The 13868-nt window shown below is 32.9% G+C and overlaps 1 long non-coding RNA gene across 1 annotated transcript; it reads left to right on the top strand.

The window, feature by feature from the left end:
• The first annotated feature begins 356 nt into the window (after positions 1-356).
• LOC128209539 (uncharacterized) lies at positions 357-11606 on the top strand. The gene is made up of 4 exons (XR_008257015.1): positions 357-461; positions 4842-4915; positions 10167-10289; positions 10698-11606. It is a non-coding gene; the product is annotated as an uncharacterized LOC128209539 (long non-coding RNA).
• The last annotated feature ends 2262 nt before the right edge of the window (positions 11607-13868 follow it).

Raw genomic sequence — 13868 nt, 5'->3', positions numbered from 1 at the left:
TTGAAAATATTTATTACTGATAACAAGATTGTAACCGTGTTTTTAATAGCAGAAAGCGCAAAAAATATTAAATGATTGGTAAATGCTAAAAGATTTATTGTGGTCTACTATAGTCTCATAAGGTAGAAATACCGTGTGTAATGCTCATTTCTTTCAAATTTAACTCGATATCCTTCATAAGAACCATTGTTTTCGACATTTATTCATTCTTTTAGGAATATTGAAACAACATTATTAATTGTGGTAAACCTTATCTGGCAGTACTTAAGAGTGCATCTTTGACTTAATTACTCGAGTGAATGCACCTTCAAACCGGTTTAACACCAACATGTCACAGTAATCAATACCATCTGTGTTAAGATGTCGGGAATGTGTTAGACGAATGATTTTGTTTTATGGAGCTTTGAAGAGCGATGAATGGCACTAAAGTGGTGCCAAATGGATATCTCAAACACCCATTGGTAAGTCATTTATTTTTTTCCATTTAATTTTTTGTCTTGATTTTTGAATATATAAACAGTCAATAAGTAGGACATCTCGTAAAGAACGTTCACTTGAAACAGTCCTCTTCTTATCCACACTTCGACAGGGAGTGGGGCTACTCTGCCTAAATAGCCGTCAACGAGTATTTTAAGAAATATCAAAATAATAAAAAATGGTGTCCCAGTGGTTGCACCAGTCAATTGTAACCATGCCCCCCCCCCCCCCATAGTCCACCTAAATGACCGTCAATGGGTCTTTTGACGATTTTAAGACTATGGCAGTTACAGGGATACACATGAAATGTCAAAATAATAAAAAAAAGTATCCCTACTCGCTTATTATTGTAGCTCCCCCCCCCCCCGCCCCGCCCCCCAGTCTAAAATTATAGACGTGTAATACATTCTTCCAATCCTTACTGGTTGACGGTACATTTCCTAACAGGGCACAAATCCTGAACACCGGCTAAAACACGCGTTTGTTTACCGTGATCGATTATTCGATGATCTAGATCAATACAGAGGCTTGCCTTGGTCACACTTGCGAAGTTTCATCTTGTTTTGTTAAGCATTTTTCTAAAAAATGCCATTTATTTATTATAGCATACTTTTTTTATTATAATTGTATGACCATGTATTTTCGCTTTTCAAGTGTTCGGTATTTGTGCCCTCCATAGCGTATTTTGAAGGGTGATTTACTATCCATAAAATTGAACGATTTTCGACATAATGTTGACGAGATCGTGAATCTGTACTTTGACAGCTGTTTTCACATGAACCAAAGATGTTTCATACGAAAGTTTAACTTACTACAACATAAACTCTCCAAGATAATTGTAAAAAACATCAAAAAGTGTTCGGATTTGTGACCTTAGCCAGTAACGTCTAAACGGGCTTGTGCAAAAACCGGGGGTGTTTTGAAAAATATTGAAATTGTATTAAGTGAAGTATTTTATGGTTTAAATTGATCATAAAGGTTTATATTCATACTTTACCATGTAAGTGAAAAGTTATTTTGCATTAAAACACATTATTTACCTTTCCAATAAAACAAAAGTTGACTGACACAGACAACAATTATGCCAAGCGGAACAACTCGACCCAATCGTAATAACTCGGCCACCACTGACAAGCTTCTAGATAGACCTCGTAAATACAATCGTAACAACTCAGCCATGGCCGAAATGTTCCAATTGTTTAAAAATTGTGCCCTGAAGCCTTGCAGGTGCCCTTCATGTATATATCGCTATGTTTTGACAGCAAGAAATGAAAAATAAACGTCAAACTCATAATTATTCATAGGATATGACATTTTTATGTATGGAACTGATATAAAATTACATAATCTGGTAATATTTCTTGTTTTATGATATTTTTGAGATGTTAAATGCTTTAACCCAGAATCCCGATCGGAATAACTACCCACTTTTGATACTAAACAATTTGTATGTGAAGGATTTGCCATATCAAAAAAGATACAAAAATCCGTAAACGTACAATTCTTTGGTCTACTAAGATTTAGCTTGTGAATGTCATTTTACAGCGAAATCAACAAGTTAAAAAAATACTCATGACCTGTTCCTTATCAATATGAAATATCTTTAAACTTTTAGGAACATTATGCAAAAAAAAAACAACAGTATGTTTTACCTTCGGTATAAGAAAATAACTATTTTCTAATAAAACTACTGTTGAAAAATGTAAGCTAATGAAATGGAAAATAAAAAGATGCTTCCAAACATGCCATATTTTCTTGAGACCATTCAGGGGGATTAATGTTCAAAAGTCTGAAAATTCAGGGGGATTTTGGTAGTATTCAGGGGTTTTTTTTAGCAGGTCTAATTTGACAAAATTTCAGAGTATTTTAAGACGCAAGTACAAAAAAACAAATTGCCATAATTTTGAAAGACTCCCGAGGGGATTATGTCCAGAATTTAAGGGGATTTGGGTCACATACCAGAGAATTTTCATCATCGCCATGTAGCATTACGGGCATGACACACGTGCCAATTTACCTTGTCTACCCCTTTTTCCAGCACTTCATCTATATTTTAATGAGACACAGCCATATTGCATAATAAAAGCACTCACTTGCAAAATAGAATACTTCACAGAAAAATATGTTTCAGAGACAATTTAATGGGCTTACCTTCCTCTAAAATTGGATACAAAATCTGCTCATTATGATCATAAATGATGACTTTCAGACTAATAGAGAGAATGGAATGATTTATCAATATTTTTCATTTCAATTCCCAAATAGTCAGATTTGTTTGCTTCTGATAAAAAGCAAATGCATAATTTATTGTTTAAGTTCATAAACATATCATCTTTTGGCATTCATCAAAAAATAAAAAACATCACCACCATAATATTAAACTAAATAAAAGTCATTTCATCCGAATTGTCTACTTTCAGTTTCTCTTCTGGAAATTCTGTTATTTTCCGATATTTGAGATGAAGGTCATGTCATGTATGTAAACATATTAGTGGGTCATAACAAAGAACAGCATTGTCTATTAGTTATTTTAATCCTTTTCTTTACCAAATAATGTACTGTCACCTTTAAATCATAAATCATTTTGATGACAATGACACATGTTTAAACACTTTAATTTGTTACATCCTCTCTGATTGGATAAAACCTATAGTTTTAACCAATGAAAATCGTCCTTTTATCTGACCAGTCTAATTGACATTTCTTATGCAAATTCTGACAGTTTCAATCAAAACAATGCATGAAATGTGCCCTGCTGACTTATTAAGTGTCACCCAATTGGTGTTGTTAAAACACACCATCAGTTGATAATCCAATTAAGACAAGAAGGGCATTATAACTGCAAACAGGCATATATAATTAAACCCTGTGATAATTTTGCGTAATTTTAAACACACTTTTTTTAATTTCGGGGGATTTTCATCCCCCTCCGGGAGACCGGGGGATGGGTCGAAATTCCGGGGGATTTTTCCCCCTCCGGGGGATATGGCATGTATGTCAGCTTCTGGGTTGCTTTGAAGTTGAACTGCTCACATGAACCCACAAAAGATGTGTAGGTATGTGCTTAACAATAAAGGATAAAACATTAAAATGAAGCATTTCAAGTGGAGGTTTTCATTAGGGTAGTGCTACCTTAAACACACATTTTACAATTATTTTTTTCTCTTTTTTAATCTATTTTCTTTAACCAATGGACTATACAAACAGTAGGGTCAGTCCCAGTATACAGGACAATTATTCAATAAAATGTTTATCCTTTTGATATCATAATTGGTAAAAAAATATCAAAATGTAAAGAAAAAATAACAGAGACCGGGTTCAAACTGTGGTCGCCAAAATTGCAGTCCAGTGTTGTATCCACTGCTATGAAAGTTAACATTTGTTTATTTGATTTAATATATACCTAGCTTGGTAACATTAAGTGATAACATCGACTAGCCAATCACACATAAAAAATAATTATACTAGGTATACCCACCTAGTAATCTTTTTTAATGGAAAAAAAATGTGAAAAATCAATTAATTGTAAACTATGTGGTACTTCAGTTAGTTAGTTTCAATGCATTGTACACATTGATACCAAATTCATGTCAGTATTCGACAATTTTCTCTTCTTTCGCTATTTCATCATACGGTGTATAGCCCCTGAATAAAGTTTCACTCTGTTTCATTGAGTATATTTCTTAAAAATCCTTTCTTTGTTCTAATCTGCTAAAAGGTCAAAAAAGTCACAGTCATGTGAGCATCTTTGAGGCCTCTCAGTTATTATAACCAATGCACCAGTCAATTGTAACGGTTACTAACCACGCACACCCCCCTGTCTGGGGGTATACTGGGAATAGTCGGGAAATGGGCCGTGTTTTTACTTTCTATGTGGCCACGCAGGGCCGGGTGACCGCAGTGGTTTTGTCTTTGAGCCAAATTTAGCTGAGATTGGGCCTTATATAGAGTCTCTGGTGTGCAGGGGCATTTGGCCGGGGTTTTACCATCAGTTCGTTCCCGCAGGGGAGGGGATTAGACCCAGGGTTGGCTGGACCGAAAGTCAAAGTCCCCGCTATTCCCTGGACCTGGGGGCGCCATGGTTACAATTGACTGGTGCACAACATATAAGATATTTATAAAATAAATAAAAGTACAGTTAATCAATAAATTTTAATGTGGTAAATTAACAAAGAATTAGATAGATGCTTTATGCAAAATCTCACAAAGATGTAAAAAAATACAAAGGAGTTCAGGTTTGCTAGTTTGTAAAAATATTTCATGGAATCATGGTAAATTGTTATATTATATGTCCAATGACAGCCCATATATTTTCTAACTACTTGAACCTTTCTTGTTATAATTCTTATTATTTTTTGTTTTAGTTGATGTGTGATGCTGATAATACAGAGACAGCTAGAGTGACAGAGTTTGATGAATAAACTTAAATTAAAAAACAGTGAGTACAATAATCTATTTTAACATGTCTTGTGTGTAAAGTGTGATTCCGAAGCAGTAAATATATATATATATGTATCTTTAAGTTTTGAATCACAAATTTAGATCAAAGATCTATTATCACACAAAACTTAAAGGATATATACGAAAAGTCATGTGAATTGTGCAAGTCATATAATATAAAATTTATATTGATCAAGTCAAGCCATGCCATGTAAAAAAAACTGACATCATATCAAAGATTGTATGAATCATTCTCAGAGCTATTGAAAATATTTAATTGGTTGTAAGCGGACCATGCACGGTAATTTTGAGTAACCCCACCAGCCAATACAATATGGCTAAAAAGGCTTTGATAATATTTTTTATCTAATGTTTATCTTTCCTAAAATATTTATATTTATAAATCTATTTACCAGTATAAATCTGTATTTATTTATTTATTAATGCATTTATTTGCTCACTAATATATACAATACACTTATCGTTGTATATTGTCTAGCTAATACATGTATACAAATATGCATAATATGCATAATTATGGGGGGGGGGGGTCATAATTACCTATGGTGTACTGTCTTGTTCTTACGAAGATATGATTTTGACTAAAATCCTTACTGAAAAGGCAGTGCAGACTGGCCTGTTTAAATAATTAATTAAATCTTAATGGGTTTAAATGTATTTTATTTTATTTTTAAAGATATTTTAGAGTTTAAAAGGAAGAGAGTCTGTTTTAAAGACTAAATAATTATATAGTCAGGATAAAAAATAATTATTTTTCAAAATCAAGTTCAAATAATTTTCCATTATTTGGCAAATGGAAAAAAGCTAAATATATATTAAGAATGTTTTACTCGATAGAAAGTAGGCCCAGTATCTTTTGCATTGCAACACTAAGAAAGTAAATATTTATTTTTTGTCTTTTACCAATTCCATCAAAGTCTGTGAGTGGCTCATGATGCTTAGGCCTGCCAATTTAATGGTTTTCGAAATCATAAATTGAGACAACTTATAACTTTTGTATAAAATCTTCAAAGCTTTCAATAACTTAACATGTCATCCACCTTATTGTCTCAATTTAAAAATAGTTTTCACTCAACAACTTACTTATTAATCAGGATAATAATTTGATAATGACTATCACTATCATTCTGTAAGATAATGTACTGACCAGTACATAAATTTAATCCCCAATATATCAGATGAGTGTGATAGTATATGCTCTTAATAGTTGTAGCCCGGAATTATACGTAGGAAACAATAGAGTCATTGGACTGTTACACGAATTTCAATAGCTCGAAATTCGCCTTTTATTTGTACCAGCATGGGAAAACCCTGTTATGTTAATACATATAGCCCGGAAGTAACAAATAAAAGGTGAATTTCGAGCTATTGAAATTCATGTAACAGTCCAATGACTCTATTGTTTCCGAAGTAATGTGTGTATATTACAACGGTTTAATTTTGTTTGTACCGGAGGATTAGGTCGGAAAAACTAGAATAGCTATAATTCCGGGCTACAACTATTCCGGGCTATATGTATTAATATATATATATATATATATATATATATATATATATATATATATATATATATATAAATGCACGAAATCAATGTGGGATTTTCATTAAGTTTTGGTTAAACCATCTTTGTAACAAATTACAGTTACTTCCAAATTACATCTTATTCTACATAATACAAACTGGAGGACAGTTCTTTTTATTTGGTAATGTTAAGAGACTTGAAGACAAAAAAAAAATGTTTAAATTCAGAAAACCTTACACAAAGTAGAAACCTTCTATTAATGTCATTATCTTGAAAAAATGAACATGCCTTTTAGCAATTGTATCAATCTGTGAAAATCTACATTTTGCCTTCGACATGTTATACAATTTAAGGATATTTACATGGAAATTAAGTTCAATTCTAAATTGACAGTCATGTATTTCTTCCAAAATTTTCATAGTATAAGGAACATGAATTTTTTATGAATTTAAGTGCATAACTGCAGATAATGATCATTATCTTAAATCAATTACAAGCCAATTCATAGTCATGCATATAGCCGCCTTTTCAAAATATGATAGTGATTGTCTCAAATGACCAGTCTTTCTCTGTGGGGGGTGGGGGCTGTCAGTCATAAGGAAACCTTTAAAAGGCATATTCATTCAGCCAATCAGATGTCAGGTTCAGTGAAAGGGGCGATGCCAGGTCAAGTAAAAGGGGTGGAGCTAAAATAAATACTGACATTCAATGAAGATAGATCCCCCTTTGGCCTCACAAATATGTTTCAGTCACACTAGGGGGTGTGACAGGGTCAAGCCATAATGGAGCCATAGGCAAGCAGACTTTTATTAACCCAACAACAACAACAACAGGTGTAATTCTTACCAACTGAGGAAAAAACTTTAGAGGTTTTATTATTGCTCATTTTTTTATACAAATTAAATATCTAACAATGACAAATATAAAATATGATCATTCAAGCATAATATTGACACCAAACATGACACATCTTGCAAATGGTCTTGAATAAAATTCCTACACTTTTTATAATGATAATACATGGGACCAATATCAAAACCATTATCCTGTTAAATAGGACAATGGATTTGATATTGGTAATTCGCAGACAATACAATGTAATTAAGTAAAAAAATACACAGTATGCACATGCACACTGGCTTCAAACAAAAATTGTTGCTTAGGCCAAAAAAAAGTATTCATAGTTTCCAGTTAAATATCAAAAAAGGTAGGCATACGGTAACTGTTGTTTTTTTTAGGACCATGTTTCTTTGGCAAACTGACCTATATCAGGGAATTATTAAGGTCTTTACTAAAAAAGCACATATTGATCAAAACACCAAAAACAAAAAAGGATCAGAAGGATAAAAATAGGGTCAGTTGGGCGGAAACAAAGATTTTTGAATCCTTATTTTGTCAATGATGTCATGTCAGTGATCAAAATGATAACACAATGCCCTGCATTCTGGAATGTGGGGCTAAATTCTTGATTGTGTTATAGTAGGGCCAAAAATAAAATGATTTGGTTAGGGTTACATCCTTTTTAAAAACAGAAAGAGTAAAAAGTATAAAGGATTACATTTTTAAAATACATAATATATATGCGTTTTCACTTTAAAATACATGCATTGTTACATCTTGTTTTCAGTAAGTAACTTTTCCTTAAATGCATTCTTTGGAAAGTAATTTAAGGTTTATTATTCAAAATATATGTTAGCCAACTTGTGTATGTATTGATTTCCAACTTTTTTATTTTTTGTTTAAACTTTATGTATTAGAATTTCTTTGTGTAAATACCTGCTTATGTGATAAAAGACTGCTGACTAAAGATTAGATTTCAGATTTTGATATTTCCATTCCAAATTTAATGTTTTACAGCTTAAACTGCTACTAACAGTTTAAGAAAAATGCATAAAACATCAATTTTGGATGGAAGTATGAAAAGCTGCAATCTGATATTTTGTCAGCAGTCTTTTATCGCTGGTTTGCAGATATTTACGCAAAAATTCGCTTGTTCGAAGACAAAAATTTTAAAAAAAGTTGTCAAAACGTTCAATCTGTGAGGTTGCAGCTTTAATATAAGACTAACGTAAATATTAAAAACAAATGAGGCCCCTTTAATATTAACATGTCAATATCAAAAAGAAGATGAAAACTATGAGAAAGTGTTTTTATAATTAAAAATAAATTGCTTAAAGCAAATATCTGAAATTAATAATTGTCATGCAAAGCAGCCTGTAATGAATATGAATATTAGATTTTGGCCTTGAACACCTTTTTAAGAAGAGTGTTTTGAAGTAAGGATTATCATAATGCTGAACTTAATATTGTACTGTAGCTTTGTAGCAAATCCTTATGATTAAAGTCACTGTGTCTTCCTTATGCTGTGATAAAGATCTCCATAGTAACATTTCTAAACCTAATAAATTAAGTGAAAAAGGGTGTTTATTGGGGGTAATAAAACACATCTTGATAATGGCCAATTAGTTTTAATCTTTCAAGTGTTGGTAGGATGGGAGGGGGGTCTTAACTTTTTGAACTGCCAATATTTTCCTGGTTATTTTGTCCACCATGTCAAAATGATCTGGGTTGTTTTGTCAACCCTGTCTAAATGGGTTGGACGTGTTTTGTCCCCTTAGTCAAAAATGACATGGGATGTTTTGTCCTACATTTTTATAAAGGAGTTCAGAATAAATAACACATTAGTTTTCGTGCTTATGTAAAATAAATGCAAATGACTTTCATTATAAGTTTAAAAAATACTCTTAAAGCTGCATTCTCACAGATTTACCATTATTACAACTTTTTTATTTTTGTCTTGGAAAGAGCAAATTTTTGCGTAAATATCTGCAACCCATTGATGTAAGATTGTTGATAAAAAAACAGATCTTAGATTTTCATATTTTCGAAAATGTTAGAGCTTAAAACCTTACTAACGGTTTAAGAAAAATGCATAAAACATCAATTTATGAACTTAAATATAAAAATCCGCGATCTAATTTTTTGTCAGCAGTCTTATTAACTGGTTTCCATGGATTGTAGCAAAAATTGGCTTGTTCCAAGACAAAAATTAAAAAGTTGTCGAAATGTTTAATCTGTGATAGTGCAGCTTTAATTATGGTAGCTTTTCAGTCATTTGCCTATATATGTCTATTTGATTCAGTAAATACTTCATAATATTAAAGCTAGGCTTATTAGGATATGCTTATTTTTCATTGGGTTCTATTTTTAGCACATAACAGCTTCATTACAAGAATATTTATTAATTATTATTAAAGCTGCATGCACTCTCACAAATTTACCGTTTTTACAACTTTTTTATTTTTTTTTGTCTTGGAAAGAGCAAATTTTTGGGTTTAATAGTATCTGCAAACCAATGATAAAAGACTGCTGACATAGATCATATCGCAGATTTGCATATTTTCGTTTGAAAGCCAATGTTTTGTGGGTTAAACTATTACTAACAGTTAAAGAAAAATGCATGATCTAATTTTTTGTCAGCAGTTTTATATCACTGGTTTTCATGGATTCTTGAAAAAAAAAATACTTCCCTGTTGGCCAATTGAGAACAAAATCAAGAGGTTTTGGGTTTTGCTGTTTATATGTTCTGGAATTTTTCAAAAGCATTTATTTATAGGACTTATGAATTTTATGTACAGCATTCTGTATATTGTCAAGTGTCCATTTTTTTAAATTATATACAACATGTATAAATTTAATGTTTCAGGAAATAACCACCATCTCTCTCAGAGGTCATCTTTCTCATTATTGTGGGGAAACCTCAAAGGGCATCAGGAAAACCTTCATCAACCTCTTTGTGCCCAGTGGCTTGTGCAACAGTGTTTCAGAAGTATAAATACCTTTTTAATTTGTGTATATCATTTGTATAATGACTTGTTTTTATATATTAAATATATATATATGATTTATTATATATATATATAGATGGTTAATCTTATGACTTCCTGATAGTATTTAAGTTGTGAAATATTAAATAATCTAATCATAAAAAATGCTTGGAAATGACAATAAAAAAAAGATATTTGTCGAATAGGAAGTTTCACCTGTCCTGTTTATATTACAAATCATTTTAAATCAGACAGAAAATTCAATATACTTGTTGTATCTCGCTGTTTATTTGTCTTCACATTTTGTATTGTCACATCAAGCCTGTTTGAACATCCTAGAGAAGATAAGTGTATAGAAGTGGATATAATATAATAAATATGCATATAAATGTGCTTGGGATTATTTTCAGATTATCATTAAAATGGGGATAATGGATGACTGGCCACACATATGGGGCTATGGACAAGCTTCAGAGCAGGCTGCCAGGTGGTGGTGTTAGTAGTTTATACTCCGGGTCCCGGCGTGAGCACATTGAAGGGTCCCAGAGTGACAGTTCAACCACCGCACACCTATCCTGGGCAGAACCAGTACTAGGTGCCTTCACCTCTGCAAGGAACTGACAGCTTCTGTACATGCCAGGTGCAGTGGTACAGTGCGAATGGTCGTAGAAAGGATTTCATAACCAATCACAACAGAGGTGACCTGGTCCGCCCGGGAATCGAACCCGGGATGTCCAATTCAGAGTCCAACGCTCTACCGATTGAGCTGACCGGGCGGACATATTAGCTACATTAGATGACAAGCCATCTATGCTGGACATTCTTCACAATAAAATGTGATGTCACAGGAGCTGTCTATCTCAACAGCTCACACTGTCCGTATTTGACTAAAGGAATGAATGAAGTCACTGCAGAAGTTAGATTGAGGAATGTCCATGTCACTACCCATCATTTGGAAGGAGTTGGATAAAAAAAGTGTGGCCTATGTATTGAAACAGGTCCGATTTCCAGTTACGGACAGTCTTGATTTGTCTGATTACATTTTTGACCAACATGATGGTCTAAAAGAACACTTACTGGTAACTGGTAAAATCATGGCCCAGTTGTTCCAAGAGGCAGGCGAGTGGGAAGTTACTAGACTCCATTTCTTTATGGGTTGATCTGAGGTTCCAGTTCAGTTAAAGTACTGATAGAACACCAAGTGTTTGCCATAATACAGCAACATTTGATTTGTAACTATGTATTTGTTTGAATTGTTGAAACAGTACTGTTTACTAAATAATGTGTATGTATATGAAGAATAATATTATAAATAATTTGTAAGAACGTGATATTAAGTAAAATGTCGATAAGTCTAAATATGTATCTGCGAATCATTTTTGTATATCTGTAAAGATTACATTGCCTATATTCCTCAATTTATATTTTTCTTTTAGCCAGTCAATAACTTTTCCTAAGTTCTATCTTCAAAATTGTCGGGACAGGGATTATAGCCCTTAATTAACCCAAATATGTAACATTCAATGCAAAATTTCTAATTGGCTGCATTTAGGCAGTTCAGATGCAGGAACAAACATCACTTGGGTCCTTAATAATAGCTTTCCATCTGACATTGAAGATCCAATAAAAGGAATTTGTCATGTGACTGTTTATTAACTCTCAATTTATTGAAAGTGAAATTACTTACATGATTTGTAAGAACTAAATTATAATGATATCAAATGATTGTTTAAATTAAATAAAATAGATGATTACATACATGAACTATTTTTATTTCTTGTTTGTCAATATGAAGAGTAATGCAATGGCTTTTGAATTTCATAAAAAAGGATGGAAAAATGTATGTTTATTGTTTAAGCAATTAATTAAGTAATAAAAGTTTTTTTTTTTCTTTTTTTCAAATTATGCTATCTTATAATACAGATCGTTATTTGTTTAATTTTGGTACAAATGAAGTATATAAGGTATGTCTAATGTTACAAATAGCAAAAATTCAAATGCAAATCATGGTGACTTGACTAAATGTGAATGCTAATTGAATCAAAATAGTTAATAAATAATAATGTTCATTTGAAACAATTGAGAGTATAAGTTTGGTTTGTGTATGCCATATATATTCCCGGGGGGGGGGGGGGGGGAATGAAAAAATGAAAAGTATATTACTATGCGCAGTGCTATAATAATTAATAAGTAAATGTTTTTAGCTCACCTGTCACATAGTGACAAGGTGAGCTTTTGTGATCACAATTTGTCCGGCGTCCGTCTGTCGTCCGTCCGTCCGTAAACTTTTACTTTAAACGACATCTCCTCATAAACCGCTTAGCCAATTTCTTCCAAACTTTACAGGAATGTTCCTTGGGTGGTCCCCTTTGAAAATTGTTCAAAGAATTGAATTCCATGCAGAACTCTGGTTGCCATGGCAACGGAAAGGAAAAACTTTTAAAAATCTTATTTTTCAAAACCACAAGGCCTAGAGCCTTAATATTTGGTATATAGCATCATCTAGTGGTCCTCTACCAAAATTGTTAAAACTATCCCCCTGGGGTCAAAAATGGCCCTGCCCCGGGGGTCACTTGTTTTACATAGACTTATTTAGGGAAAATCTTCTTCTCAAAAACCACAAGGCCTAGAACCTTGAAAATTGGTATGTGTCATCATGTAGTGGTCCTCTACAAAATTTGTTCATATTATTCTCCTGGGGTCAAAAATGGCCCCGCCCCAGGGGTCACTAGTTTCATTACATAGTGTTATATAGTAAATCTTTAAAAATCTTCTCCGAAACTGTAAGGCCCAGGGCTTAGATATTTGGTATACAGCATCATCTAGTGGACCTTTACCAGATTTGTTCAAATTATTGCCACAGGGTCAAAATTGACCCCGCCTAGGGGGTCCTTGTTTTTACGTAGTGTTATATAGTAAATCTTTAAAAATATTCTTCTCCAGAACCGTAAGACCAGGAGATTAGATATTTGGTATACAACATCATCTTGTGGACCTCTATCAAAGTTGTTCAAATTATTGCCACAGGGTCAAAATTGGCCCCGCCCTGAAAGTTATTTGTTTTTATATAGTCTTATATAATAAAACTTTAAAAATCCTCTTCTCCAAAATATAAGACCTAGAGCTTTCATATTTGGTATATAGTGTTACCTAGTGGACCTACACCAAAGGTATTCAAATTATTGTCCCGGGGTCAAATTGGCCTTGCTCAGGGGTCATTTGTTTTTACATTGTCTTGTCACTGAACATCTTTTCCTCTGAAAGTAAAGGTCAGAATGACTCCATACTTGATATGTAGCATCCTTACATGGTCCTTTCTCAACTTTGTTCAAATGGTTTTGTTTGGCCCCTTTTAGGGGTCACCAGAGCAAAAAATAGAAAAACCTTTAAACAACTTGATCTTATTAACTGCTTGATGGATCTTCAAGTCTGAAGCATCCTAGCATGGGCCTCTGTCAGGTCTTTTCAAATAATTTTGTTTGGGCCCTTTTAAGGGCCACCAGAGCTAAAATAGTAAAAAAACTTAACATTTTCTTCGCATGAACCCCTTGATAGATCTTCAGCAAATTTGGTTTGAAGTG

The sequence above is a fragment of the Mya arenaria genome, chromosome 11 (assembly GCF_026914265.1).
Source record: "Mya arenaria isolate MELC-2E11 chromosome 11, ASM2691426v1".
Taxonomy (NCBI): domain Eukaryota; kingdom Metazoa; phylum Mollusca; class Bivalvia; order Myida; family Myidae; genus Mya; species Mya arenaria.
The sequence above is the reverse complement of the archived record's forward strand: the minus strand, read 5'-3'. Positions and strand labels throughout refer to the sequence as shown.